The sequence below is a fragment of the Bos mutus genome, chromosome 2, assembly GCF_027580195.1.
Source record: "Bos mutus isolate GX-2022 chromosome 2, NWIPB_WYAK_1.1, whole genome shotgun sequence".
Taxonomy (NCBI): Eukaryota; Metazoa; Chordata; class Mammalia; order Artiodactyla; family Bovidae; genus Bos; species Bos mutus.
In genome coordinates, this window is record NC_091618.1 from 112,153,400 (window position 1) to 112,178,713 (window position 25,314).

The window sequence follows — 25,314 nt, forward strand, 5'->3', positions numbered from 1 at the left end:
CACCCCAAATACTTTCTCTGCCCTAGGTGTTTTGTTCACACTTGTACAAATTTATCTCAAGTCTAGAAAGGTATGTCACATTTACCAAACACCCAGTCATGGGGGAGAACCAGGGGAAAGAATTGCATGAAACACGCACGTATTGGAGAAAACCAAACCCAATTTACTTGTACCTTATGTTGTTCTTTACTGCACTTATTTTTTCTTAAGCACAAATTAACCACAGCTCTTGAATGTGGGCAATAAAGAAGACTGTCTCTTAACCCCTACCCTGATCCCCACACACCAAGCAGAGAAAAGCCCCTTCCTTGTGTAGAGCTCCATGCCCCACCCTCAACTTAGCAGCAACAAACTGAGAATCTCCATTTATACTTTTACTTTTAACGAAAGAAATATACTGAGGATATTATTTGTGATAATTTAGAAAAATGGTTCAGCTTCCTTATAAAGCCAGGTCCTTAGTTTACTGACATTTTGGGCTTTAGTAGGAAACTTTATTTACTCATTCATAGAATATTACTGAATATTTAGTAGGGTCACATTATCGTTCAAATGACATCCAGAAAATATGACATATTAAGTCTTATATACACACACACATATATATTTAAAAGTTTAAAAATACTAACATTAAAGGAGACAATGGATGGACCAAGAAATGATGAATAATGTCATATTTTCATCCTCTTAAGTGCTTAGAACTTACTTTTTGGGGGGTTTTGTTTTATCTGTAACTCAAAGTTTTTGTAAAGTCATACTTCCCCTATTGAAATCATTGAGCATGAGAAGAATTCTGTTCAGATTATCCTTGGGTCCAAATTACTCATTATATGTCTTCTGTTCCATTAAGCCTCTGTGTTTGCTTGCTTTTTGTTTCTGACTCTCTATTCCTATGAGAGCTGGTTCAGAGGTTCTGGGAAGGAGAGTATCTTCTTCTGTATCTCTAAAGAGTTTCCTCTAGGGAGGAAAGCTGTTCTCTTAACCGAGCGTGCAAGTCTGGAAGGCAGAGGAGCAAGTGGGCCCTCACCTTGTAGTGCAGATTAGCCTAATCAGCCTGGTTCATGCGTAGTAAGTACCCTGTGTCTACTTGATCTTTTGCACGATCCCTATTCTACCCATTTAATGATGAATCCTTTGGTTTGGGGTCTTTTGTGCTGTTAGTTTTTGATATTTTTATTGTCCACTTTATCTTCTAGAATTCTGTGCAGTGTTGGAGTAGTCTATTTAGTAATTTCCAAGTCTCAAAGACTGAGTGGGAAATTCATAACCAGTGATTGTCACATCATAGGCACTTAAAGTTTATTAAATAAACAGTTGTAAACACAGATACATATTTTAATCAAAATAGTATTGTTCTTTTATAGGAAAGAAAATACAATGGAAAAACACCAAGTGAGGTAGCCCTCTCCTTCCACCTTAGGGCCTTTCTTGGAGAAACTGCCTTGAGATGTCCTGATGGCTCTAGTGCATCCCCCCATCTTTACAGTAGAGTAGATCCAGAAGCAGGTCCACGGAGCTTATCAGGGTTTCCCCAAGGCCACGATGCTAGGCAGTGGCCCAGCCAAACCTGCTTTGGTATTTCCCCATTGCTTGCCTTAGAATACAAATATATACACAATTTTGTATGTAATTTTAGGCATGAACTTCATGAAGCCCATCCAGTGACAACCATGGAGGGTACATGATTCCCAATTTAAGAAGTCCTGATAACAGATCGTATTTGACAGGAAACATTCTGCCCATCTCTAAACCCTCCCGTATTCTAATTACGCTTGAGTAATTACACGACCATAGAACATGGATAGTTACTGCCACTTCTCAAAATTCCTGTATACAGTTTAATTATTAACAAAGGAACGGTTCCCAAAGAGACATATAAATCTACATACAAATCTACACCAACTTGGCTGAAAACACATGCACATACTCCTGAACTTAAACTGTTAATTTAAAAAGCATCTACTTTACTCAGTAGAAAAACAGTTTAAAGTCTTGAAAAGTTTGAATTTCCTACTGCTACCTGATCTTCCATTTAAAGATAATTTTTATTGTCTTTTTTCCTATTTTTTTAATATTAAACATGTGTCATGATATCATGTAAATACCTACTATGCGCATTTTACTCTGGAGACTAGAAAATTATCCATTGATATATATAGAGAGAGAAAAGAGAGAGAGAGAGAGAGACCTCCTATTATGTGTAAGGTATTCTGATAAGTGATAGGGAAGTGTTCTCAATAAACAGAGGCATGATCTTCTCTTTCAAGGAGAGTATGGTCCATTATGGTAGGTCTTTATTGAGTGCTGTTAAAGCTTCAAGCAAGAGAGAGACAGAGATCATTTGAGGTGAGCTTAAGATCATGAACAAGGTGAGATCTGTACTGGGCTTTTGAAAGCCAGGTAGGATTTGAGAAAGCCAAAAAGAAGGGGAGGGCATTTTAGTCTATTCTGGTTACCTATTGCTACATAACAAACCACCCCAACATAGTCACTTAAAACAATCATGCTCTCTTCTTTTGCTCATGAATCTGCAACTTGGATCAAGCATAGTGGGTAGCTGGGCAGGGAGATGGGAGAGAACAGTTTGTTTCTGCTCCATGTAGGATCATCCAGGGCAATTCAGAGGATGGTTGGGGGCTGGAATCAACTGAAGACTGCATGTCTATGAGCTGATGCTGGTTTGTCATCTGGGATGAACTGGCACTTATGACCAGAGCGCCTACACATGGCCTTTCCACATGTCTGCTTGGCTCCCTCTTAGCATGAAGGCTGGGTAACAAGAGCTAGTATCCCAAGAGAGCCAGGCAGAAGTGCTTTCAGTTTGATGACCTACCTTAAGTCATCCATTGCCACTTTGGTCATAGTTATAAATGCACCCAGATTCAAGTGGAGGGAATGTAGACTCAGCCTTTGACACATTAAAGTCGCAGTATGGGAAGAGTAAATGGTATGGAGATACTGTGGTGACTGTTTTGTAGAACAGTCTGCACCCAGCTCATGGCAATATATAGGGCTAAAGTTGCAGAGGTGGTTAAGTTAAAGGCATTTGAGGGTTATTTTGGGTGGAAGCAGAGAATTTGTGGATGGGAATGTGGGCAAGACTCTAAGCCAGTCTGGAATCTGGACTTGATCCCTTGGACACTGATGAGTCTTTAGAGTTTTGATGTCAACACAGTGATTATAAATGAGAAAGATCTGACAGAAAAAAAGTGCAGGATAGTTTGAGAGGGAGGCTGGAGGTTGTATGTGAACTGGGAATTTACGACAGTGGTCTCGCATGCCAGGATAAGCCTTACAAGGGTGACTGAAGACTAGAAAAAGGTGACAGGTATGAGAGGCATGGCCATGGAATATAGGATGGAAAATATAATTAGATAAGAGGAGTAAGGGCAAAGAATAAGATGGGTCACTCTTTTGAGCTAAGTAAAAATGTAGACTCAACTCTCAAGGACAGGAGGTCACTTTTTGTCTCTATTTATCCCACTTAGCATGATTGCATTGCTGGCTTTTCATGTGTTTGAGATTGTGGCTCTGAATACCCATTTTATAGATGATAATACTGATGCTCAGAAAGTTACACAAGGCTCCCACAGCAGGATCTATTTCCTGGCCAAAACATTGAGACCTTCTCTGTGACCACCAGATGGATCTCAAAATAGATACACATGAAATGTTTGCAGAAACAGACCTTGCTCTGACACCAACTGGTTGGTTAGCTTATCTCTGATGGCTGCTAGTATTTTTGCCATTAGCTTGTAAATCCTTTTCAGTCAGGGTCAGTGTGGCATCTTTAGATTTAATGCAGTTGGTATAAATGTAAGGCAGAAGCTTTCATGCACACTCCTCAAGGTAGGCTGTATCTTACGGTTGGTCATCGTGCACTGCCGGGACCGTCAGGTGCCCTGGGAGCCTCGGAGCAGGCACAGTCTACCAAGGCCTGAGTGCCGGTGGCCTCGCTCTGTCCTCTCCAGGAAACCTCATCCTAATGACCTGACCTGGAGCAGAGTCTGGGTTAAATCTCTTACACCTGTAGATGGTTTTCAGGTGCCACCTGGGAGTGTGGGTCCTAGCGGGGACGGACACTCAGGCAGTAAGGACAGGCTTCCATCGCTGGTTTGTCCACTGTGTGGGCAAGCTCTGCTCAACGTAGGAGGGAAAATTACTCCTGAGTTTCTGACCTCCTCTCATGCGCTTCCTTCGTCTCCTCCTCCTCACCGTGAATCAGCTGTGTGCTTCTCAAGCATGAGATTCAATTACTTTTATTGTTGGGTTTGGCTGTGATTATCTTTAATGGTCAGAAAATTATCCAGTGTCTAAAAAACACAATTTAAACATTCAGCCACAGTGTGTTCCTGTGATTTTGGGCTGGCAGTAAGGATTTCTTCTGAGGAGGTCTTTTAGACATTTGGCATTTAGTACTTGCTCTCCAAACACTGTTTCACAACTGGAAACCTGAAAGGTTTTTTTTTCTAGTTCATTCAGTACCAGGCATATTTTAAGCAATTCTAAAATGAGAGTATCAGTTTAATGTCATCTTTGAGGTAGAAAATATTTTACAGCTCAACATTCTTACTTCCTATGTACAGCAATCAAATACATGAATCCTGAGCATGTTCAGACCCTGGTTCTAGCTCTAAATCAGTGGGCATCTATGGGCAACTGACTAAATTCTTTAGCAACTGTCGTCCCATTGGGGAAAAAGGAAAGAATGTTTTAATACACCCTTCAGATTGTCTGATAGAAATCCTGCTGCTGCTGCTGCTAAGTGGCTTCAGTTGTGTCTGACTCTGTGCGACCCCATAGACAGCAGCCCACCAGGCTCCCCTGTCCCTGGGATTCTCCAGGTAAGAACACTGGAGTGGGTTGCCATTTCCTTCTCCAATGCATGAAAGTGAAGTGTGAAAGTGAAGTTGCTCAGTCATGGCCAACTCTTAGCGGCCCCATGGACTGCAGCCTACCAGGCTTCTGCGTCCATGGGATTTTCCAGGCAAGAGTACTGGAGTGAGGTGCCATTGCCTTCTCCGGATAGAAATCCTAAGGCCAATGATATTGGTGAAAGAAGTAATCCAGGAATTATCATTGATCCCAGCGACCTAGGACATTTGCCATAGGAACCACATGGAAGTGATTCCAGGAGAGGCGGGCTTTTGGGTTCTGTGGAAACAGGCAGCCCTAGAGCCTTGTGGACCTGCAGAATTTTTGACTGAGCAGCAGGTATTTCATAATACGGTATGGTTAAATTCATGCCAGGAGGAGTCACTGCCTCCTACACTTTCAGGGAGTCAGGAAGCCTCAGGAGCAACACTTAATGACATGGTCTGACAGCTTGGGAACGTCCCTTCCTGTGTTGTTTTGAATGATGCCAGCCAGTTTCAACTGGGCAGGATTAAAATGCAAACCAAGCCCAGGTTTTTTTTTTTTTTTTTTAATTAATATCTGATGTTTGCCAACCAGGAAAAAATGAGGAGAGCATGCAGCAAACAAATTGCTGAGAGCTATGTTGTCACCTGGACTAAGACATCCTGACACGAGGCGGCTGGGGACAGCAGCTGGCCCCTCTGTGGCTACTGGGGAATGCATTTGGCAGATGGAAAGGAAATGTGAAAATGTTCCTCAAACATGGCCTTTAAAAAAAAGGAGATGTATACCTGTGGCGGATCCATTTCGATATATGGCAAAACTAATACAATATTGTAAAGTTTAAAAATTAAATTAAAAAAAATTGAGGTAAAATACACATAACATGAAACTTACCGCTTTAGCCATTTGAAGGTGCAATTCAGTGGCATTAAGTACATTTATAATATTTTGCAACCATCACCACTATGTAGTTCCAGAACTGATTCAACACCTCATAAGGAAAGCATTCCCATTAAGCAGTCACTTCCCATCCCACTCCCTCCAGTCCTGGAACCACTAATTTGCTTTGTGTCTGCAAGCAGACTTTTTAGGAAGGGGGATGGAAGGCCCTGAGGGTGGGAATGAGCAGATGGGGTGGGGGTTCTTTCAAATCTGGGCTTTTTTGTTTTCGCAAACATGTAGCAGCCCCTTCATACCAGCATGAGTATAAATGTATAACTTATGACTCCTCTTATAAAACTTTTAAACAACTTTGAGGTATATTTTAAATATCATAAAATCCACCCATTTCAAGTATACAATTCAGTTTGTGTCCAGGGTGGTACACCTGTCACCGTAGTCCAGTTTTAGAACAGTTTTATCCTTCTGGTAAGAACCCTCATACCTAGTTATAGTTCGTCTCATTCTACCCCCAGCCCCAGGCACCACTGGTCTACTTTCTCTCTCTCAAATTGCCTTTTCTGGATGTTTCTTATCAGGGGTACCAGATACCATGTGGTCTCTGTGTCTGGCTACTTGCCCTGAGAGTGAAGCTTTTGAAATTCATCCAAGGTGTAGTATGTGTCAGGAGTTCTTTTTTCTTGCCAAATAATATTTCATTGACTGGATATACACATCATATCTATCCATTCCACCTGCACACATTGCATGGGCCCAGCACACTTCCTCTGTGCAGATATTTTAAAATAAGTCTTTTATCTATACATTCTAGAGGGGCGGATTATCAGATGACCTCTGAGATCCTCACTAGCCAAGATTCTGTCCCCAGATGTCCCAGGGGCAGGTCCAGATTCTTAAATCATTCATTTATTCAGCAAACACTTCTTGAGCCCTCACAGCACACCAAGCCCCCAGCACTCTTGGAATTTCTGCTCTAACTCGAGAGACAAAGCTCTTTCACGTCAGGCACTGCTCCCCTTCTGGTGGGTTGGAGGGGTGGACACGTTCCAATGGGACTGAGGTTCAGTCACAGGCGGTTCCCTCTGTCCCCTCCCCTGACTGTCTTGCTCCTCAGATGCGAGCATTCCATCCTCTTTCCAGCACACTATTTTGTAATTCTTGTTTGTGTGTGTTGCCTGTCTGTGGAATATGGACAGCTTGAGAACAGCGACGATGTCTTGCTCTGTGCTCTGAGCACAGTGTAGGGCCCGACAGTGAAAGAAAGAAAGTGAAGTCGCTCAGTCGTGTCCAACTCTTTGGGACCCCATGGACTGTAGCCTACCAGGCTCCTCTGTCCATGGAATTTTCCAGGCAAGAGTACTGGAGTGGGTTGCCATATCCTTCTCCAGGGGTTCTTCCTGACCCAGGGATCGAACCCGTGTCTCCCGCATTGCAGGCAGACACTTTACCATCTGCGCCACCAGGGAAGCCATGTTGACAGTGCCCGGTGGTTATTGGATGAATGAATCCCGCTTTGGCCAGGGGTGGGATCAGATAGGAGGAGAGGCCTCAGGTCAGTTCATGGCTGCCTCTCCAGAGAGAAGGCACAAGTCCAGAAGAGAAAATGGAGTCATCTGGAGTTCTCTCTGCTCCTTGGAACACAGGGTTGACACCAACTCCTTCCCACGGTCGTGAGTATTATAATAGTATACCTAGGGTCCCCCTGAGGGCAGACTCTTTAGCGAGACCGTGTGAAAATGGCCTTGTGTGGCAGGTGACTGGATCCAGGTGCCAGAGGCGGTGACTTAGAATGACTTCTCCAGGGCCCTCCCTGCTGTGCCTGGCCACCACCCGCTCCTACTCGTAGCTTCTTCCTTGACGATTGCCCTGGGTCACCCGGCCTGACCGGAAAGCCAGGAGCGGAGAGGACGGGACTCAGCTTGTGTGTTCCTGAGGAGCACTGGGCTGGAAGAGTGAAGACCCAGGAGGCTAAACCAGGAGAGGTGCTCCATGTGGAGAAGAAAACAGGTGGTTCTGTGAGGGCTTTTCTGCTTGCCAGTGCTGGTGGCTGGGGTCTAATCAGAGTCCCATTACAGATACTGGGACAAAGCATTAAAGAGAGAAGTGATGTACTTATGTCTAGTCTCAGAGAAGACTTGAAGCTTTCAAAATAGTCTGTAATTATTATATTGTTCTGTAGGAGCAAATACACAAGTATAATCTACTTTAATAGGATCATGCTTTAGCCTTGTCCATCTCAGGATAGGTCTGGAGATTTTCCTCCCTCTCTGGGCACCATTATTTCCATATTTATCGACTGGGGCCCATTGGTTTGCTCCATCGTACACATGTATGTTTGGTTGGTGGCTAGCATAGCTGTGGAGGCTCTCCTATGGGTCACCATGTTCCCCTAACCCCTAGGAAGAACTCTTAATCTGTGTGGGCTACAGTCTGCTGGTTTCCCTTTCTTAATGGTAGAAAAAATTTGAGATGCTAGTTGGAGAGAAATTACCTTTGGTTTGGGTTGGTTCTAATTTTGCTTAGCATCCTTACCATTTAAACTACATTAGTGCTTGAGGCACCCCAAATGCATTATATCAATACTAAATTCATGCACAGAAATATTTCTCTTTGAGCTTGTTCCAATGAGAATACAGTTATACCTGGTCCTAATCTGGTGAATCAAAAAGCAGAGCGTATGTTAGTTTTTTTCCCTTCTTGGCACTTTGCCTTTTAATTCACACAAGATGCCTTCTGTTGGGTTAGTAGTTTCATTTTAGTATAGAAATCAAGTTTAATTAAAGCTTACTTGCCATTTAAAGTAATAATTTGTTTGACTTAGCATTCTTAATTACCCCAAGTAAATTGCCTATAGAGGCTCACCTAATTCATTTGTTTGCTCAAATTATTACTGTCATTTGCATATTTTGAACGACACCACTTTAATGAAATACCAGGGTGGAGTCAGGGCAGATGATACTTTCTGTGGCAAATGCTAAGGAGATGATCTTTCTGCCCTAGTCTGTTTGTTCAGCTGGAAGGTTTTTATTATCCTACTGAATTTTCACAAAAGATCAAAGTTTTTAAAAGCTTTTGTGTTGGAAAATCATTAGTAATGAAGTGTCTGGGAGGGGGCAAGTGGCAGTATAATAAATGTGAGTAGCATTCGTGTCTAGCCAGGGACTGCTACTTATGTGTCCTCATTTAGCTTCTTACAATGCACATAGGTATTCATCTCCTTAATCCCAAGATGTATTCTTGCAGATGTGAGGGTACACGTAAAGGAATCATATTTCTAATGTATTTGAGGAACTTACAATAATTTGTTGGAAAGCTTCTCTGCTATTAGTGGAAAAAATGTGATGTTGAATCCAGGCAACAGTTTTATTATTCTGTGATTATTGTAGCCAGAAATCAATGTTAATAAATAACCACCTCTAGGAGAGGTTTTAGAGAACTTGTCTTGATAAATAGTAAGAAATATTTCTTATAGCCTATCCATTATTTTAGATCTTACATACGGATTTTTATGTATGTAAAAGCCATGAGTGCTCTCGTGACTGTTCTTTGGGAGTTTTTCTTTTTTTTTTTTAGTGGAGAGGAATGAGGGATACCTTTATGATTCTGGACAGGTTTGCAAGGCAATTTGATTAAATCAGTCTCAGATTTATTGATTCTAAGTAATTCCAGAACCTAATCATTGGTTTACCTATTAAACTTTAGAAACTGATTTATAACTCCCACTATAGAGGGGAAAAAAAACAATATGATAGATCATAGTAGTACACATTGCATTAATTTAAATTTCTCCAGGTTTCCTATTGCCTGACCACAATGTGGAAAACATTCTAACAAGAGACCTTCATTAGTGTGAGTTATATACTAAAAGCATCTCTGAGTGATGTGGCCAGAAAGCACATCTCGAATAGGAAACCTTCCCTCTTCTGTACTAATGGATTATTTGTAGAGAACGTGTATCTGCATCTTATGGAACACTAGTAATGAGAATAAATGAATAACAGAGTCACTTTTTGGTGTTTGCAGTCCAGGTTGAAGGTCTGTGATAAAGGCAGGAAGATGACTCTCTTCCGCTCCTTGTCAAACCCACATCCTAGTATATACTCTGTTTATGAAGGCATATCCCCTGGTCCAGCACCAATAGGACCTTTTAGACCCTTTCTCCATCATCGTAAAAAGGATGCTACCCGGGGGCTCAAGAGACCTGCTGTGTTCACTTAGTAACCCTGCAATCTTGAGCAAAAAAGTTATGTCTGTAGACTTCTGTTTCCTTACCTGGAGAGTGGTTGGTTGTCTGTGGATGAATTAAACATTTTCTAAGGTCATTCTGCTTACAATTCTGTACCTCTTGAGATGATGGGTTGTCTCTGATCTGGATTCGTCTCCATGATCTCCACGCATGCAGGGGTAGGAGTAGGGGAAACCAGTTCCTGGATTGGTTCAGAAGTCAGAAAGCGTGAATTAGGGTGAAGTGGGCTCGCAGGGGCATCAGGACCTTCACTGTCTCAGTGCTGTCTATTCTAATGAGCCTACCTGAGAAGACAGACTGGAACTTTGACCTGACCGGGGTTTTTAATTCATCCCCATCAAGTGCGATGCTGGGAGGGATTTTAGGGGCAAAAACATCTGGAATATGCTCTTGATGTCTAAAATAAAACTACCTTTGTTTAAAGAACACAAAGGAAGGGTCCTTTTCATCTTACTTGACTTAGGAAACAAATACTCTAGTGTTGATGCATTTTTTGCTTCTGTAAGGAATTTATTTTTTTAATTACAAAGTAAAAATATCAATATTTTTAAAAATTCAAACGATGCCAAAGATATTAAGTAAAAAATTAAAGTCCTTTCTGCTCCCACTATCTAGGGCTCTCTACTACTAATTAACACTTTTATTTGGGTATTTCCAGAAATTTTTCTATGTACATCGCAATGCAGTTATCATATTTGCATATCTTTTTTGCATTGAAAATTATGTTATAGTGTAAATATACTATTATACAAACTGCCTTTTTTTCACTTCAAGTCTTTCATGGATATTCTGCCAGGAGAGTACTTACATAGGTCACAGCAAGTTATTTGCTCATTAGACACAACTGGATTAGTTTATATAATTTTATACACATAATAGATCACATATAAAATTGTAACTCTGTAGACAGTAACAAACTGTAACAAACAGTCTGACCTCCATAACAAACTTCATCTTCCTATTTTAGGAATGCCAGGACTGATCATTCTCTAGGCCTCCCAAGTATTATTTGCCCTGAACCCTTTCATAACCTTGGAGAAGGAAATGGCAACCCACTCCAGTATTCTTGCCTGGAGAATTCTATGGACGAGGAGCCTGGTGGGCTACAGTCCACGAGGTCGCAAACAGTCAGACACAACTGAGTGACTAACATTTTCATAACCTGGACCACCAACCAAAGATAATCTTATTCCTTAAAGTAGCCTCTCTTTTAGCTATTCTGACAAATTAATCTGTACTTGTTGTCAATAAGCTAATATGTAACACTCCCAGATTTTATATTTAGATGTATTTTTTTTAATTTTTAATGCATATATAGTGCTTACTAGGTGTCAGGCACAGTTCTGAATTTAACATTTAAATTCATTTGATTCTGATAACAACTTTATGAGATAGGTACTGTTCACCAATTTTAGATTTCTTAACGATTTTTCTATGAGGGCTTCCCTGGTGGCTCAGCAGGTAAAGAATCTGCCTGTAGTGCAGGAGATGCAGGAGACTTGGGTTCTATTCCTGGGTCAGGAAGAACCCTGGGTCGGGAAGATCCCCTGAGGAGGAAATAGCAACCTACTCCAGTATTCTTGCCCGGGAAATCCCGTGGACAGAGGAGCCTGACGGGCTACAAAGGGTCAAAATCAATTAGACACGACTAGAAACAATTGTGTTATCTGCAAACAGTGGAAGCCTTCGTTGTCTAAGAATTTTTTTGCCTGATATAGACTTCTAGCTTGACAGTTTTTTCCTGTTGGTGCTTTAAAGTTTTCACTATGTTATCTTCTAGCTTCCATTACTTGTGGTGAGAAATTAGTATTGTTTTCTCCTGTTTATGGCATTTTTCCCGGGTTGCTTTCAAGATTTTCTCTTTATCTTTGAATTTAAGCAGTTTGAATATGATGTCCCTTGGCATGATTTTTTACTTTGTTTTGTTCTTTATTTATTCTATTTGAAGATTACAAGAATTTTTGAATTTGCAAACTTATGCTGTGTTTTAAACCAAATTTTGGAAAAATTGGATTATTTCTCCAAATTTTTTTTTCTGCCCATTCTTTCCTCTCCAATTTTTCTGGAATTTCAGTTAGAACATGAGGTTTTTTTTCATTTTTAAAGTTTTTTTTCCACTTCAGATTGGATAATCTATATTTTTTTGTCTTCAAGTTCACTGATACTTATTACTTTCCTCTGTTTGTTAGGACTAGCCAGTGAAATTTTTTTCAGATATTGTATCTTTTAGTTATCAAATTTCTAATTGGTTCTTTTGTTTTTTGTAATTTACTTTTCTCTGCTGTGAATTTAAAAATATCCTTTAGCACGGTTATAATAACAGATTTAAACTCTGTTTGCTAATTCTAATATCTTCAACATCTCAGAGTTGGTCTCTATGAATTACCATTTCTTTTGAGGACAAGTTACATTTTTCTGATTCTTTGCATAACTAGTAATTTTGGAATGTACTGTGGATACAATGAGTGGAATGTTATAGAGCTTCTGAATTTGGTTATATACCCATCAAGAATACTAAATTTTTTATTTTAACAGGTAATTAACTTGATGGAACTTGAATTCCAAATTCCAAATATGTCTTCCCTGTGACAGAGAGTAGCAGAATCTGGTTGGTTCTTTTCACCTTAGCTGGACTGCTTGAAATCTGTTCCACATATATCTAGTATTGGCATCAGCTGTAAATTTTATCAGATTTTATATATTGAGTTTGGAGCTTCCTTTTCTCTCTGTATTTCCTCCTTCATTTTGTCAGCTTCTGTCTTCTCTCTGAACTCTATCCTCTGATTCTCCAACCAGTAAGATGGCAAGTTCTACCTGAGATATAGCGACTCTGCAGAACTGACCAACTGGGCCCGCCCTTAGTTGTAAACAGTTTTTAAAAATGGGTAATTTATGGAGAACTGTTCTTCCAAGTGTCAGCCTCCCATGAGTTTCTGCCTGCTCGTGGTCACTCTCCAGTGCCTTCAAATAGTAGTTGTTTTTAATATTTTATTTGGAGTTTATAATTGTTATAAACTGAGGTGTTACATACATGACCAGAAGCAGAACTCTCATTATCCCACTTTACAGATAAATTTAACACACCCATGCTACAATAAGTTTAAGTATCTTACCTAAGATCATACAGCTGGTAAATGGCAGAGTTGTGAGTTGAACACAGTAATTTGGTTTCAGAGTCTTAGAATTTCTTCCAAGGGAGGTTTTAATGGTATAAATTATTTGAACAGTGGCGAGAAGAATAGCACATATTGTGGGATTCATGGGCCTTGTGATGTCAATTCCTAACACACTGGACTATGTCAAAGCTTCATTAGTGGATGCTTCATATGTCTTTGGGACTTTACATTATTTTATGTATGAACATACATACAAGTTGCATGAAAGGATCATGTTGCTCTTGGTTAACTGCAAAGTAGATCTTCAGGTTATGAAAAAGCCCATATTTTCATGGTTCTGTGTTGTTGGGCTCCTTGGCCATCTTATTTAGAAACTGATGAAGTTTATAGTTGTTTTGTGATGAAAATAAAGAGAACTTTTGAAAGAGAATAATATCAACAGTAATATAATGAAAATCTAGGAATTATTTAGGAAGAATCCCATAAACACAGTCATGGAATAGCTGATTTTAAAAAATGTAAGTCTAATTTAGCTCATGTGAGCCACAGACCTTGGAAGCCTAAGAATACCAAGCTTGAGCAATACTTATTTTGGAATTTCTTCTTAATTGTTTCTCCTTTTCTCCTGTAGCCTGTCAGTTTCAGTTAACATTCATCCAATGTTTAATTTCATCTTATTGTTTTTACTCTTGATTTTATCTTCACTTTGCATGTTTGAGTCTGACTTGCTTCATATTGATTTTGTCATAGTTTATAAGCTGATATGGAACTAATAAGATCTTATTCATGTATGTTACTTTCAAACTAAAAGAAAAGGTCCATATGTTTGCTTTTGGAATTCTCTCAGCATCCCGTACTGGTGCTCGGATACCATGCTCAGAGCTGACTGGCCAGTAAAGAGCAGGGGTTCAATACTTGATTGATTCATGGTTCTGAATCCCAGCCAGTCAGTTCTGGGAAGGTGGGCTTATCTTCCGAGTGAAGTAAAACTGAGTCCTTGAAGGCTGTGATAAAGATTTTGGCTTTCATCCTAAGAATAACGGGAAGCTATGCAGAGTTTTAAATGACTGAGTGACAAGCCCAAATTTAAAATTTTAAATAATTACCCTGGATGTTTGTGGAGAAGTTCAATATAAACCAGTTCTAGAGTGTAGAAATTCATATAAATGTGAAAATTTTAACCCAGAGATACAATCTAGAATTGATACTCTGGATAGTCTTCAAGGAACCCTCCTGAGTGTGCTGTCTTGACTGCAACTCTGAAAAGAGCTGGGAAGCAGAAAGTTCGAGATTAAAATTTTTTTTGAAGGAGTTGGAGGGACAAAAGGGCCCAGAATATGAGTATTTTGTGTTTCTGACAACAGACATAGTTTTAATAATGAAAAATCGAAGCAATGCAATTACCAAGGAACCTGAGAATTTAATATTCTAAATCTATGAAAAGTGGCAAGTCTATATGATATGTCTGTGTCATAGTTTATTAATTTTCAAAAGCAAAATTAAAAATTCAGTATACATGTTTAAAATTATTAAAACAATGTTTTAACAAAATACCCCAAAATAAAGATGAAACTTACTATAGTTACCCACAAATGCTGCTGCCTAACAGCTGTTGAAGAAGTTTTGTTGCTTCAAATGTGAAAACAAGCCTGGTAGTATTCCAGTAGTTGTTGGAAACCTGAGTTAAAAGCACTGAGGTGCTGCTGAGATGTCAGCATTTTCAAGAGATCAAAAACCTTCCTATGAAAATTTATTGATATGTTTCCTCTTCCCAAACATTTGTGGAGCTGGAGAAAATTTTAAATGTATCTTACAGGAACTGACAACTCGTGAATTACATAGAGCATTGTGCTCCTGCTTCAGCTAGTTTGTTGATAGAAAGTTATAACAAGGTTAATAATTTGTTTGATTTTTTTCCCTTCCATTTTTTATAGGACTTCATGCTTCTTGTGTTCAACTTGCTAAATCATAGCACCCATATTCCACATTAAATTGAACGTTGAAGCATGTATAAAATAAACATTAGTGGGGAAAGGAAGAGATTTCTCAGGGGCAAAAAAAGGCACCGAAAGGTGTGCTGCACCCTGGGCAGTAAGTGGGGGATCAAGTTACTTTGTTGTTGTAAATAGTGTCGAGTCTGTATTCTAGACTGAAAAACCAGCAAATGACAGCTTTCTCTAGTAAGTCCTGAGGCCATCGGCCCGTTTTAGAGAATAAGTCATAAGTAAGCCTCTGAACTAAGACAGTCTCGCTGGTCCTCTCCTTTTGCAATTGTCTTCCAGTCTCAATAGGATACTGAAGAGAAGGCTCCATAGAATAAACAGTGGAATCCTTGTCCGGGAATGACTGCCTGGCAGTTGTTTCATGGAAAACAGGGAGGGGTGGGGGACAACAACCCTTTTCTGTTCACTGGCTCTTTAATTTAGATTACCAATGATAAAGCCCGGGCTACGGCTCAAGAAAGGTAGGATGCAGACGCAGGAACATTAGTGCTAATATGCTGCAGAAAGACGAGATAAATCAGCCCAGCTCTCATACATCACTGAGGGAGAAGCTGATTGCAACTTGACCATGTGCCTGAGTAGTCCCCTCAGTGAGAAGAGCAGAGCATGGATTAAAAAAATCTAGAATGTACCTTTAGGGGCTCCTGCTGAGCTGGACCTGGGAGGAGAGTCTGTTGTAAGTTTCAGCTTGTTTTATCCACGTATTTGCCAGTGTGTTCCCACGCAGGGAGCTTGTTTCTCTTTCTCTGTTTTCATGGAAGCCTCAAGCATGTTTATTTACAGTCCTAGACTTCATTTTGTATAAATGGAATACCAACCTAATAAAGTTCTTAACAGAGAACAGTTAAGCCCAGGGTTTATCCAGAAGAGAAATGTGAAAAAGTGATGTGATCATTACTGTCTATAGCAAGCCTGTGGGTGAGTTTTTGGGGTTTTGGTTTTGGTTTTGTGGGGAGGTGAGGGCTAGAGGGATAGATTTTAAACTGAAAACTCAGTTCTTTTGCCATTCATTTGAAAAGACGGATTGGTAACCCAGCTTTTTACTCCTCCTGTGGTCTTTTGTTTTGAATAACTGTTTGAATATGTAAACCAGACTGCTTGAAATGCATTATATTTTTATGACTGGGATGTTTGTATTGTTTCATATCTGTTATTAGACAAAATAATCATAAAGGGTGTTTTCTATGGACCTTTTTATATTCCAAAATTAAGTACAGATGGTAATTTCCAGCAGTTTTAAAAATTTGTCAATTATTTAATTTAGCATCACTTAAGCATCTGCACAGGGAGAAAGCTGAGATAGTACAGAAACTGAATAAGCATTGATTGCTCGTCTGAATTGCATCTTTAAAGTTTTTGCTTCAAATCTCTGATTTCACAGTTTATTTTTACCAAATTAGATTATCATATTTCATTATCAAGACTGTGAATGGGTGGAACTCTCTCAGATAGCCTACATTTCCCGTTAGAACAGCGCGGAAGGCACTCACTGATTGTTACTCAGAGGGAAATTCTCATGCCGGCTTCACCGAGGAGATTGCTTAAATAATGCATGGGCAAGAGCGAGGCAAGATGGAATTTATGGCCCAGACACTGAGTTCAGGCTTTTGTTCAGAGGAGAGACTACATAAGTGTGAGCTTATAGCATCCACCAAAGCTCCAGGGAAAGGGCGTAACTGAGTGAACTTAGTGGCCACATGGTGCTGTCCACGTTATTTTCAAAACAAGCCTTGAAACAGTCCATTCAAGCCTCCGGTGTGGTTTGAAGGAGGGAGGAAGGGGAAACTGGAAACGTCAGTTGCAAACAGAATCCCCTGCCTGAAAATTCTATGGGACAGACCCAGTGCATGTCATGCAGGGAATGGGGTGGCCCTGGGACTGAGGGGCTGTTGGAGTGATGGGAGACAACATGGCAGTCTTGTTAGGAAAGAATAAACCTTGACCAAACTGCAGCATTCTGTATGCTGTATCTTCCATCTTGTCCTAATTAGAGGAATATGTCTGCTGAATCCTAATCTCTTTAATTGTTGATAGAGCAGGCATGCGATTTGCTATAAATACACATGAGCATTCATTTCTGAAATAATGGCTGTTGCCAAATATATTAGACCAACAGGAGTCCTGGACTGGGGCAGGCTGTGCTGAATAGTTGAGTTTTGGAGGTAATGGACCAGTTGAGAATCATTGCACAGCTGGGCCAGCAGCTGCACCCAGTGCTCTGTCGAGTTCGGCCTCCAATTTCCTTGAACTTGTCCTTGTTTGCCAAAATGTGGAACGTAGCAAGAACTTGTTTCAAAGGAGCCCACCGCAAGTGAAAAAGACCCTTTCCAAGGGGTCTTTGTCGAGGTGTGTAGTCCACAGCAGCAGTGGTCAAATGAGGAATTGGTGAGGCAATGGGAAGTTTGAATAATCATAAAAATAAAAACCAAAGATAAAATTGTAGAGTGAGGTAAGCTGGCAGAAGCCCAGTGCACTTTAAAAGGCTGCAATGGGTCGTCACTGTCCTAACTAAATGATATATGGAAAAATCCCATAATAATATCCAGCAATAGTTATCTTGTTGTTAGGGAAAAATAAATAGGTCTGTGGCTGGAAGGCAGCCCAGTAATCTCCACGTCTTTTTTTTTCCCAACAGTGTATTGTTCTGATATTCTTTGGGACTGGGTTAGGAGGAAGTGCCAGAGCCCTTTATATTAAGAAGCATCCTACGACAAGCCAGAAAGAGACTAGCAAACTCCTTCCATTCCTTGGGCCTGGCTTGAGCAAGCATTTATTTAGCATGTGCTGTATATCCAGCATGTACTAGATGCATACTCTGACCAATTAGATTATAAATTCTTTGAGAGCAGGCTCTGATTTCTACTTGTCTGGTGTAAATCCCATCTCTTGCCAGTCATTGCCCTTGATGCGATAATAATTGTACATATGTCTAATTCTTCGACTTTAAAGAGAGTAAATATCAAATCTCCGTTCTGTTAATGCTTTATTTTTCTGTTACGACACAGACAACTCTTCCCTCTTCAAATTTAAGGGCCAGTGACTGGAACACTTACAAGTTGGGTGATTTGGGACAAGCTGCTTAACCTTTGGGCAAGTCAGCTTCCTCATTTATGACATGAGGAAAGTCACATTTATCATGCAGGACTGTGAGAATTAAGAGGTGTGCCTAAATGCATAGGAGATGCTTTCCCGCCCTCACAGGATATTTTAAGCAGGATAATGGACCATATGGACTGAGTGTGTGGCGGGGCATGGGGATGGGTGTGGAGAGGGGAGGAGGGTGCAGGAAAGCTGGCTGGGAGAGTGTAAAAGAACCTTCGATGGCCTGTGACAGGATAGTGCCAGTGGGAAGTCAGAGAAAAAGATGGACCTAAAATAGATTTTAAAGGGAAAATTGACAGAATGTGGCAGCTGATTATATTAAAGTAGGGTAAAGAGAAAGAAGGAAGATTATAAATAAGAAATAGTCATGGTGCTGAAGGGGAAAAGATTACGGGTTTGTGATAATGGCAAGGTATCATGTGTGTGTGTTCTCCAAAACTCAAAAAGCTAAAACAGTGTAGTCCTTCAGGGACTTAAAAACTAAGAAAACAGAAGCGAGAAGAGGAAATTGGAGTGCCTAGTTAACTTATGTAAATGGAAGTGAAAAAAAATCAATAATAAACCAATAATACTGAACTATTGCTGATAATAGAGTGAGAATTCAAAGGAATTGCTTAAAATGGCAAATCTCTGTTTGGAGTTTTTCCCAGACAAGACCCACAATCATCAAATAATAAGGCTCTTCTGCAATCTTGGAACTTATTTAAGTTTTCCTGAGTCAAAAAAAAAAAAAAAAAAAAAATGCCACTGAGGGGATTCAAATAGTGTCAGGGTTGGGAAGAAAAAGAGCATGAGGAATGGAAATTCTCAAAATAGCTTGGTTTTAAAGAGGAGATGGGAGCCAAAAGATGGCTGGTTGATCTTTCAGAATTTAACCATTCATTGTGACTTTTCAGAAAGTTTGGCAACTGTTTTTCCTGAAATAACTTATTGTGATTTTTCAGGAAATTCAAGCAGGAATTGAGACTATGCCAAACCCCAGCAAATAGGTTGTAGTCCAAAAGTTCCTTTTCAAATCCTTCATCAGAACAGTACTATAAACATCTTTGGGCTACTTTTCAAAAGTCAACCCAACTCATCCTGCTGTAGAAATCGTGTACCTTTGTAATAAAATATTAATAGCAGAAAGACTTATGTTAATAATTAAAATATAACCAATAGTCTAAGAATGGAAAATGTGTAGAATGCAAGTACTTGGGAAAATGCAGTTTGATTATAAGAAGGTATGGGCTGTGACTATTTTTAAATGTATCCATTTTCACTGACTGTAAGAGACTTTGACTTCTTTAGTTTTGAAATGTAAGGATTTCCTTGTCTTCGTTGCAGACATATCATGAATTTCATCTTTAGTGATATCTGCTATGGCCAGGATTATTTTCACCAATTGAAAATGGAAAGTGAATGAGGATGAGAGATAAAGGAGAAAGAAAGAAACCTATGGTAGCTAGGGCAAAAGTTTATAAACAAAGAGGAACAGCAGGTTTAAAGAATGAATGAGAAAGATATTACATGCAGGGAACTTTTTTTCTTTTTAAATTAGCTTTTATTGGCATATAGTTGCTGTACAGTGTTGTGTTCTCTATTAAGGGAGTTTTGAACATTGAAAAGAGGAATATGTGCAGCCCTCCAGGTTCCTTATCTGCAGATTTGGAAGGCTGACTCTACTTCACCATTTTATATAAGGTATTTAAAGCATCTGCACATTTTGGAATCTGCAGAAAGTTGGGAGTGTCCTGGAACCAATCCCCCATGGATACTAAGGGATGAGAGTATATAAGGATGTGCTTGTTGCTCTTGGTAAGAACTAAAGGCCAATACTGGGCCTAATAGCTTCTTGGATCAGCTGCTGGGGGGTGCTTTAAGACTCAAAGTTTCTTGAGTGGTGATACTGCTCATGTGACTGGTAGACCTGAGAAATCTCCTAGGAACCTTTGGTCCCCTTGACTTTTCCCCTTTCAGCCCCCTCTTGTCTCCACTTCCTTCCCTATTAATTGTGGACACCATGGCCTGTTATTTCAACACCTTCTTACCAGTATTTTCAGTTTTCCTGTTCATCCAGTCAATAAAGGTCTATTGAGCAATTCCTATTTGTCAGGCATTATAGTATTGGATACTTAGACATGAACCTTTCTAGTACTGGGAAGTTAAAATCTTAACACTTACACGGCGGGATACCAATGCTTAATCCAGTTGAGTGCTTTCTCCTGCTTCCAACCATACTGCTAAGCACTTTCAGAGAAAAACCACTGTCCAGATGGTTGCTATGGTAAAGTTTTGACCTCCAGTCTCAACTGGACCCCTCAGTATAGCTCAGTGATTCTTCAAGTGAAGTGAAGTCCCTCAGTCGTGTCCATCTCTTTGCGACCCCATGGACTGTAGCCTACAAGGCTTCTCTGTCCATGGAATTTTCCAGGCAAGAGTACTGGAGTAGGTTGCCATTTCCTTCTCCAGGGGATCTTCCCCACCCAGGGATCAAACCCGGGTCTCCCGCATTGCAGGCAGATGCTTTATCGTCTGAGCCACCAGGGAAGCCCCCAAAGTGATTCTTAGGTTTCCCTAAGACACTCCTGCCATTCTCCCCAACACTCATGTGAAAACTTCTCTACTTTCTCCCAATCTTTGACCAAACCACTTCCTTACCTCGCATTCAGCAGACAGTCTCACCTCTTACTATGCAAGATCTAAATTTCCTACCACCAAATCTTATTACCTACATAACCTGGAGTAAGGCCAGTTGCTTTGAGGACAGTTCAACATGGTGAAAGTGTAGCATGACCCAGAAAGCCTTGGAAGACAATGAAGGTCTTTACTGAAAGGTTCTTAAGGAGTTAACCAAGATGAAGAGGAGAACTAATCTCAGAACACATAGCTGGATTTTCTAACAATTGTTTTTACCACTCTTTCCCCCCAGAGTCGGCCCCTCACAGCAGCTGTCAGTTTTTTCTCTTCCTCTGTTCTCCCCAGCTTCACACAAATTCACCCCATCTTCTTACTCCTCTCTTCTCTCGTCCCTTCATAGGTGGAGCAGCTAGTCTCTGTGGTGTGGGTCATCTTCCTCCCACCTCTCACCACAGTCAGCACAAATCAGAGAGTTCAGCAGACCAGTTATCCTTTTATCCTTATGCATTCTAATATATATTAATTAAAACTGCCCATTTGTATTCATACATCCTACCTTTCCTCCAGTTAGAAGAGGTTTTCCTCTTCTCTTCCCTCCACATGTGTACAATTTCCTCTATTTCCTATATATCTTCCAGATTTTCATGTCTAGGGGGTCCTTCTTATCAGAGTGTAGAGGGCCAGTCCCATCTTAAAAAAAAAAAAAAAAAAAACAAAACCTTTATCTTTGCCACATACTCTTTTATCTCTTCTCATCCTTTTCTCCCCCTTTATAGCCAAATGTCTTAAAAAGATTGTCTACATTTTTGGGGTCCGTTTCTTCCCTTTCTTAACACTCCCAAACCCACTGTGATTTAAATTCTACTCCAGCCACTTCATGGAAATCCCTCTAGGTAAAGCCATCCAGAGCCTACTTGTTCTGAATGTGCTGTCCTGTTTCTTGGTCTCTGTGGTCTTATCTTTCTTTATGTGCTATTAAAATATAGGTGATGTTTGGGATCACTGTTTGTTTCTGACTTTGGAAGGAATAGCGAGGGGTTTCTATCCATTCATGAGCCTTCTGTTAGTGTTTGCATGCTCTCGCATGCCTTCATTCTTGGGTTATACTAACCCTCAACTCAGGATGCAAGATGGAGATTTGATGCCCCCTCACTCATCTGGGATTTGACCCCATAATGGAGTGGTCAGGGGCTGGGCCTCTTTCTTTCCCTGACCCATACCAATAATTTGCTGAATTGTTCTTCTCTCCCCAAACACCTCCCTCAGACATGCCTTGCCACCACCATCAATTCTGTTGTATTGATCTCCTTTGGGGATGAAACACTAACTCTGAAATCATACATTCTTCCCTACTTTACTGTTTATAGTGTAAACCTCATAGAATTTGTCCTTCAAATTAAACCAAAGTTTGGGAACTCAAAAGCCTTTTCTGTCCCCAAAATGGTTAGTAAAACAAAAACTGCTTTGACTTTCTGTGCTTTGGATGTAAAAATTTTTTTATTTAGACACTCAGTTGGCTTTTTTGTTTCCCTCAGGTCTTCCTGTGTCCTTGGGGAAACACTGACTGATTCTGAGGCAGTTCAGCAAGGGAAGGGGGCAGAATGTCACAGCAGCAATAAGATACACACTCTTTAATATTTTAACCTACAACTAGAGTAAAAGTAAAACAAGTTGATTTTACTTGTAGCCCGAGGAATCACCAAGAGAAAAGACTCTTGAACCTAAACACAGAGATCCAAGAACATACCCCTTTGCTTCATCTCAACAGATTGCTCACCACCCACATGTACGTATATTACTTTAAAACCAGAAATGATTGGAAAATTCTGACTTTTCAGCACTTTGTGAGTAAAATGGATTTATGGCTGAGAATATAGCTATGTGTTGGGTCTTTATAATAAATTGTGGTGAGACAGGGAACTCAATCCATTGTCCTTTTCCGGTTTTGTCTTGATTAAATCGGCACAGACTAATGTCCCTCCCTGCCAATCTATAAAGGTAAAGGGGGTAACGTTTAAGAAATTGTATTGAACCTTTTAAGCTCTGACTACATTGGGGAAAGGTTTATGTGACATGGAATAACTTGGCTCAGAAAATTTTTTACATTTTTATTAAATATCTTGAAAGCCATTTTTGGCTTGAAGAATCTAGAATATATTTGAACTTCATAAGAAGGAAGATAGTGGAATATGTTTCATAAATTTGTATCATGTCATACCTAAGTTAATCCAAATTTTAAGTGGCAGTCAGTGACAGAGAAACCGGTGTGGGTGTGCCGTGCTTCAGTGGCCGGGCTCTTGTCCTGCAGCTTTGCAATTGCCTTGTGAACACATGAACAGATTATTGGACCACCTAACAAAACAAGCATCCCAGGAATCAATCCCTGAAATAATAAAAGCATAAATTAAATATTCTTTGATCAATATTACTCACAAAACTCATATCCTTAATGATAACACTTAACTGAAAGAAAGACCTGTGCTTCAAGGTTCATTTGCAATCTACAGAAAACTCTACATTTCTTTTGACATCCCAGTGCTTCTGGAAAATACGAATCTTGTATTTCATTTCGCAAAATTAGAGCAGACTGCCTAATAATATATGCCTACAGAGGGGAAGGAACCTTTGGGTGGGAGTAGGAGTCATGTGTATAATTCTCCCCCATTAACTGTGCTCCTACTTTCTTTAAAGGTGTGCCACTTATGCAGAGATCCAAACCATGGAGGCAGCTATTAATTTGAAGCTGACCCTTCCTGTTAATTCTGAGGACTAAGTTTATAGTTCCAGTTTCATCTTGACTAAGCGGGGTTCTATAGTTTTCCTGTTCCAGAAGGGGAACATAGGAAGAGCTTTGAACTCTTAAAAGCAAAAAATATAAATTTTAAAAATCAGTGGTGGTCAAAACTGTGAGTGTCTGTTGAGCCACATTTGGAGCCCTGCAGAAGGAAAGATTTTCCCAGAATACTAGTGTCAGGACAAATCTATCAGCAGCCTCAGCTCTCTTTGCAGCCAAGTGGTGTGTTGAGCTACAAAGACAGGCAACTCTTCTCCAGTACTTACTGTTTCCAGCTAAATTTAGCAGGGTTGCAAAATGAGTCCTGTGGTCTTCAGACCATCCTATGAATGGGAGTTCTGCCAAAGAATTGAGCAATGCTATAATCATTCACAGGGCTTCCCTGGTGGCTCAGTGATAAAGAACCTGCCTACTGATGCAGGAGATAAGAGATATAAGAAACATGATTTTGAGCCCTGGATGGGGAAGATCCTCTGGAGAGGGAAATGGTAGCCCACTCCAGTATGCTTGCATGGGAAATCCCATGGACAGAGGAGCCTGGCAAAAGACCATGGGATCTTTTGGACCATGGGGTCACAAAGACATGACTTAATGACTAAACAACAACAATAAATTATTGTTGTGAATTGTTATTATTATTGTGAATAAATTATTCACACGTGTCATTCTGTCTTTAGACCTGTGTTCATCCACAGGAGTTTTTGATATGTTCAGAAATTGGATGGTAGCTGATTGGAGAAGCATTTCTCCAAATCCATACAACAGTTGAGAGCTGGTCCTAAGTTTGAATAAGACAGCGGCCACATTATCAACCACAGTTCATGGCATAAAGCAAAGATCTTTAATTTTCGAGCATAACAAGCACAGCATTCCTCAGCTAATTAGCATTAGCCAACTAACTTCTTTCAGGTGTGAGGAGAGGCTATGGCATCTTTGTTCTTTGAGATATTCCTCAGTCTTGGAGGGACTGGCCTTGGTTACCCCGTGTCTCTGTAAGCTACTCCTTTGCTTGTTTCCATTCATCCATTAACTCCTGTTTGGCTTATCCTAGGCATATCTTTTGGAGAAGGCAATGGCACCTCACTCCAGGACTCTTGCCTGGAAAATCCCATGGACGCAGGAGCCTGGTGGGCTGCAGTCCATGGGATCGCTAAGAATCAGACACAACTGAGCAACTTCACTTTCACTTTTCACTTTCATGCATTGGAGAAGGAAATGGTAACCCACTCCAGTCTTCTTGCCTGGAGAATCCCAGAGAAGGGGGAGCCTGGTGGGCTGCCATCTATGGGGTCACACAGAGTCGGACACGACTGAAGCGACTTAGCAGCAGCAGCAGCAGGCATATCTTTAGAGCAGTGGGTGAGACAGATTTGTGATGATGGTGAACTGTCCACCTGGAAAAGCCTCTTCAAAAGGCACTTTTACTAACAAATAACTCTATATCACCACTTTATATTGTCCTTAGCTTTTGTGGACAAGGAAATTTTTCTTCATCTGAGTCACATAGCATAGAGGGAACCAGGAGGTTTAACCTTTGTTTAAAAAAAATCCCAGAAATGTTTCTTCAACTTGAGGCTACACAAGGACACTTAAGTGACACAGCCCAGGTCTCATTCTTGTTTCTCCTTCTTTAATATGAACAACAATTGAAGGAGCCTACATGGAGAAGAGCTT

General features: G+C 40.3%; 1 protein-coding gene across 3 annotated transcripts in view; it reads left to right on the forward strand.

Annotated features, from left to right (window-relative positions):
• The window catches only part of RAPGEF4 (Rap guanine nucleotide exchange factor 4), a 334,333-nt gene that overhangs the window by 107,699 nt on the left and 201,320 nt on the right, over positions 1 to 25,314 (forward strand). The window contains exon 1 of one of the 3 annotated variants that reach the window (XM_005887564.3): positions 15,674 to 15,801. The exons of the other annotated variants lie outside the window; for them this stretch is intronic. The gene's annotated coding sequence lies outside the window, so the exon portion shown is untranslated. Of the gene's footprint in view, positions 1 to 15,673; positions 15,802 to 25,314 lie in introns of those variants that run through there. 3 annotated transcript variants of the gene reach the window in all.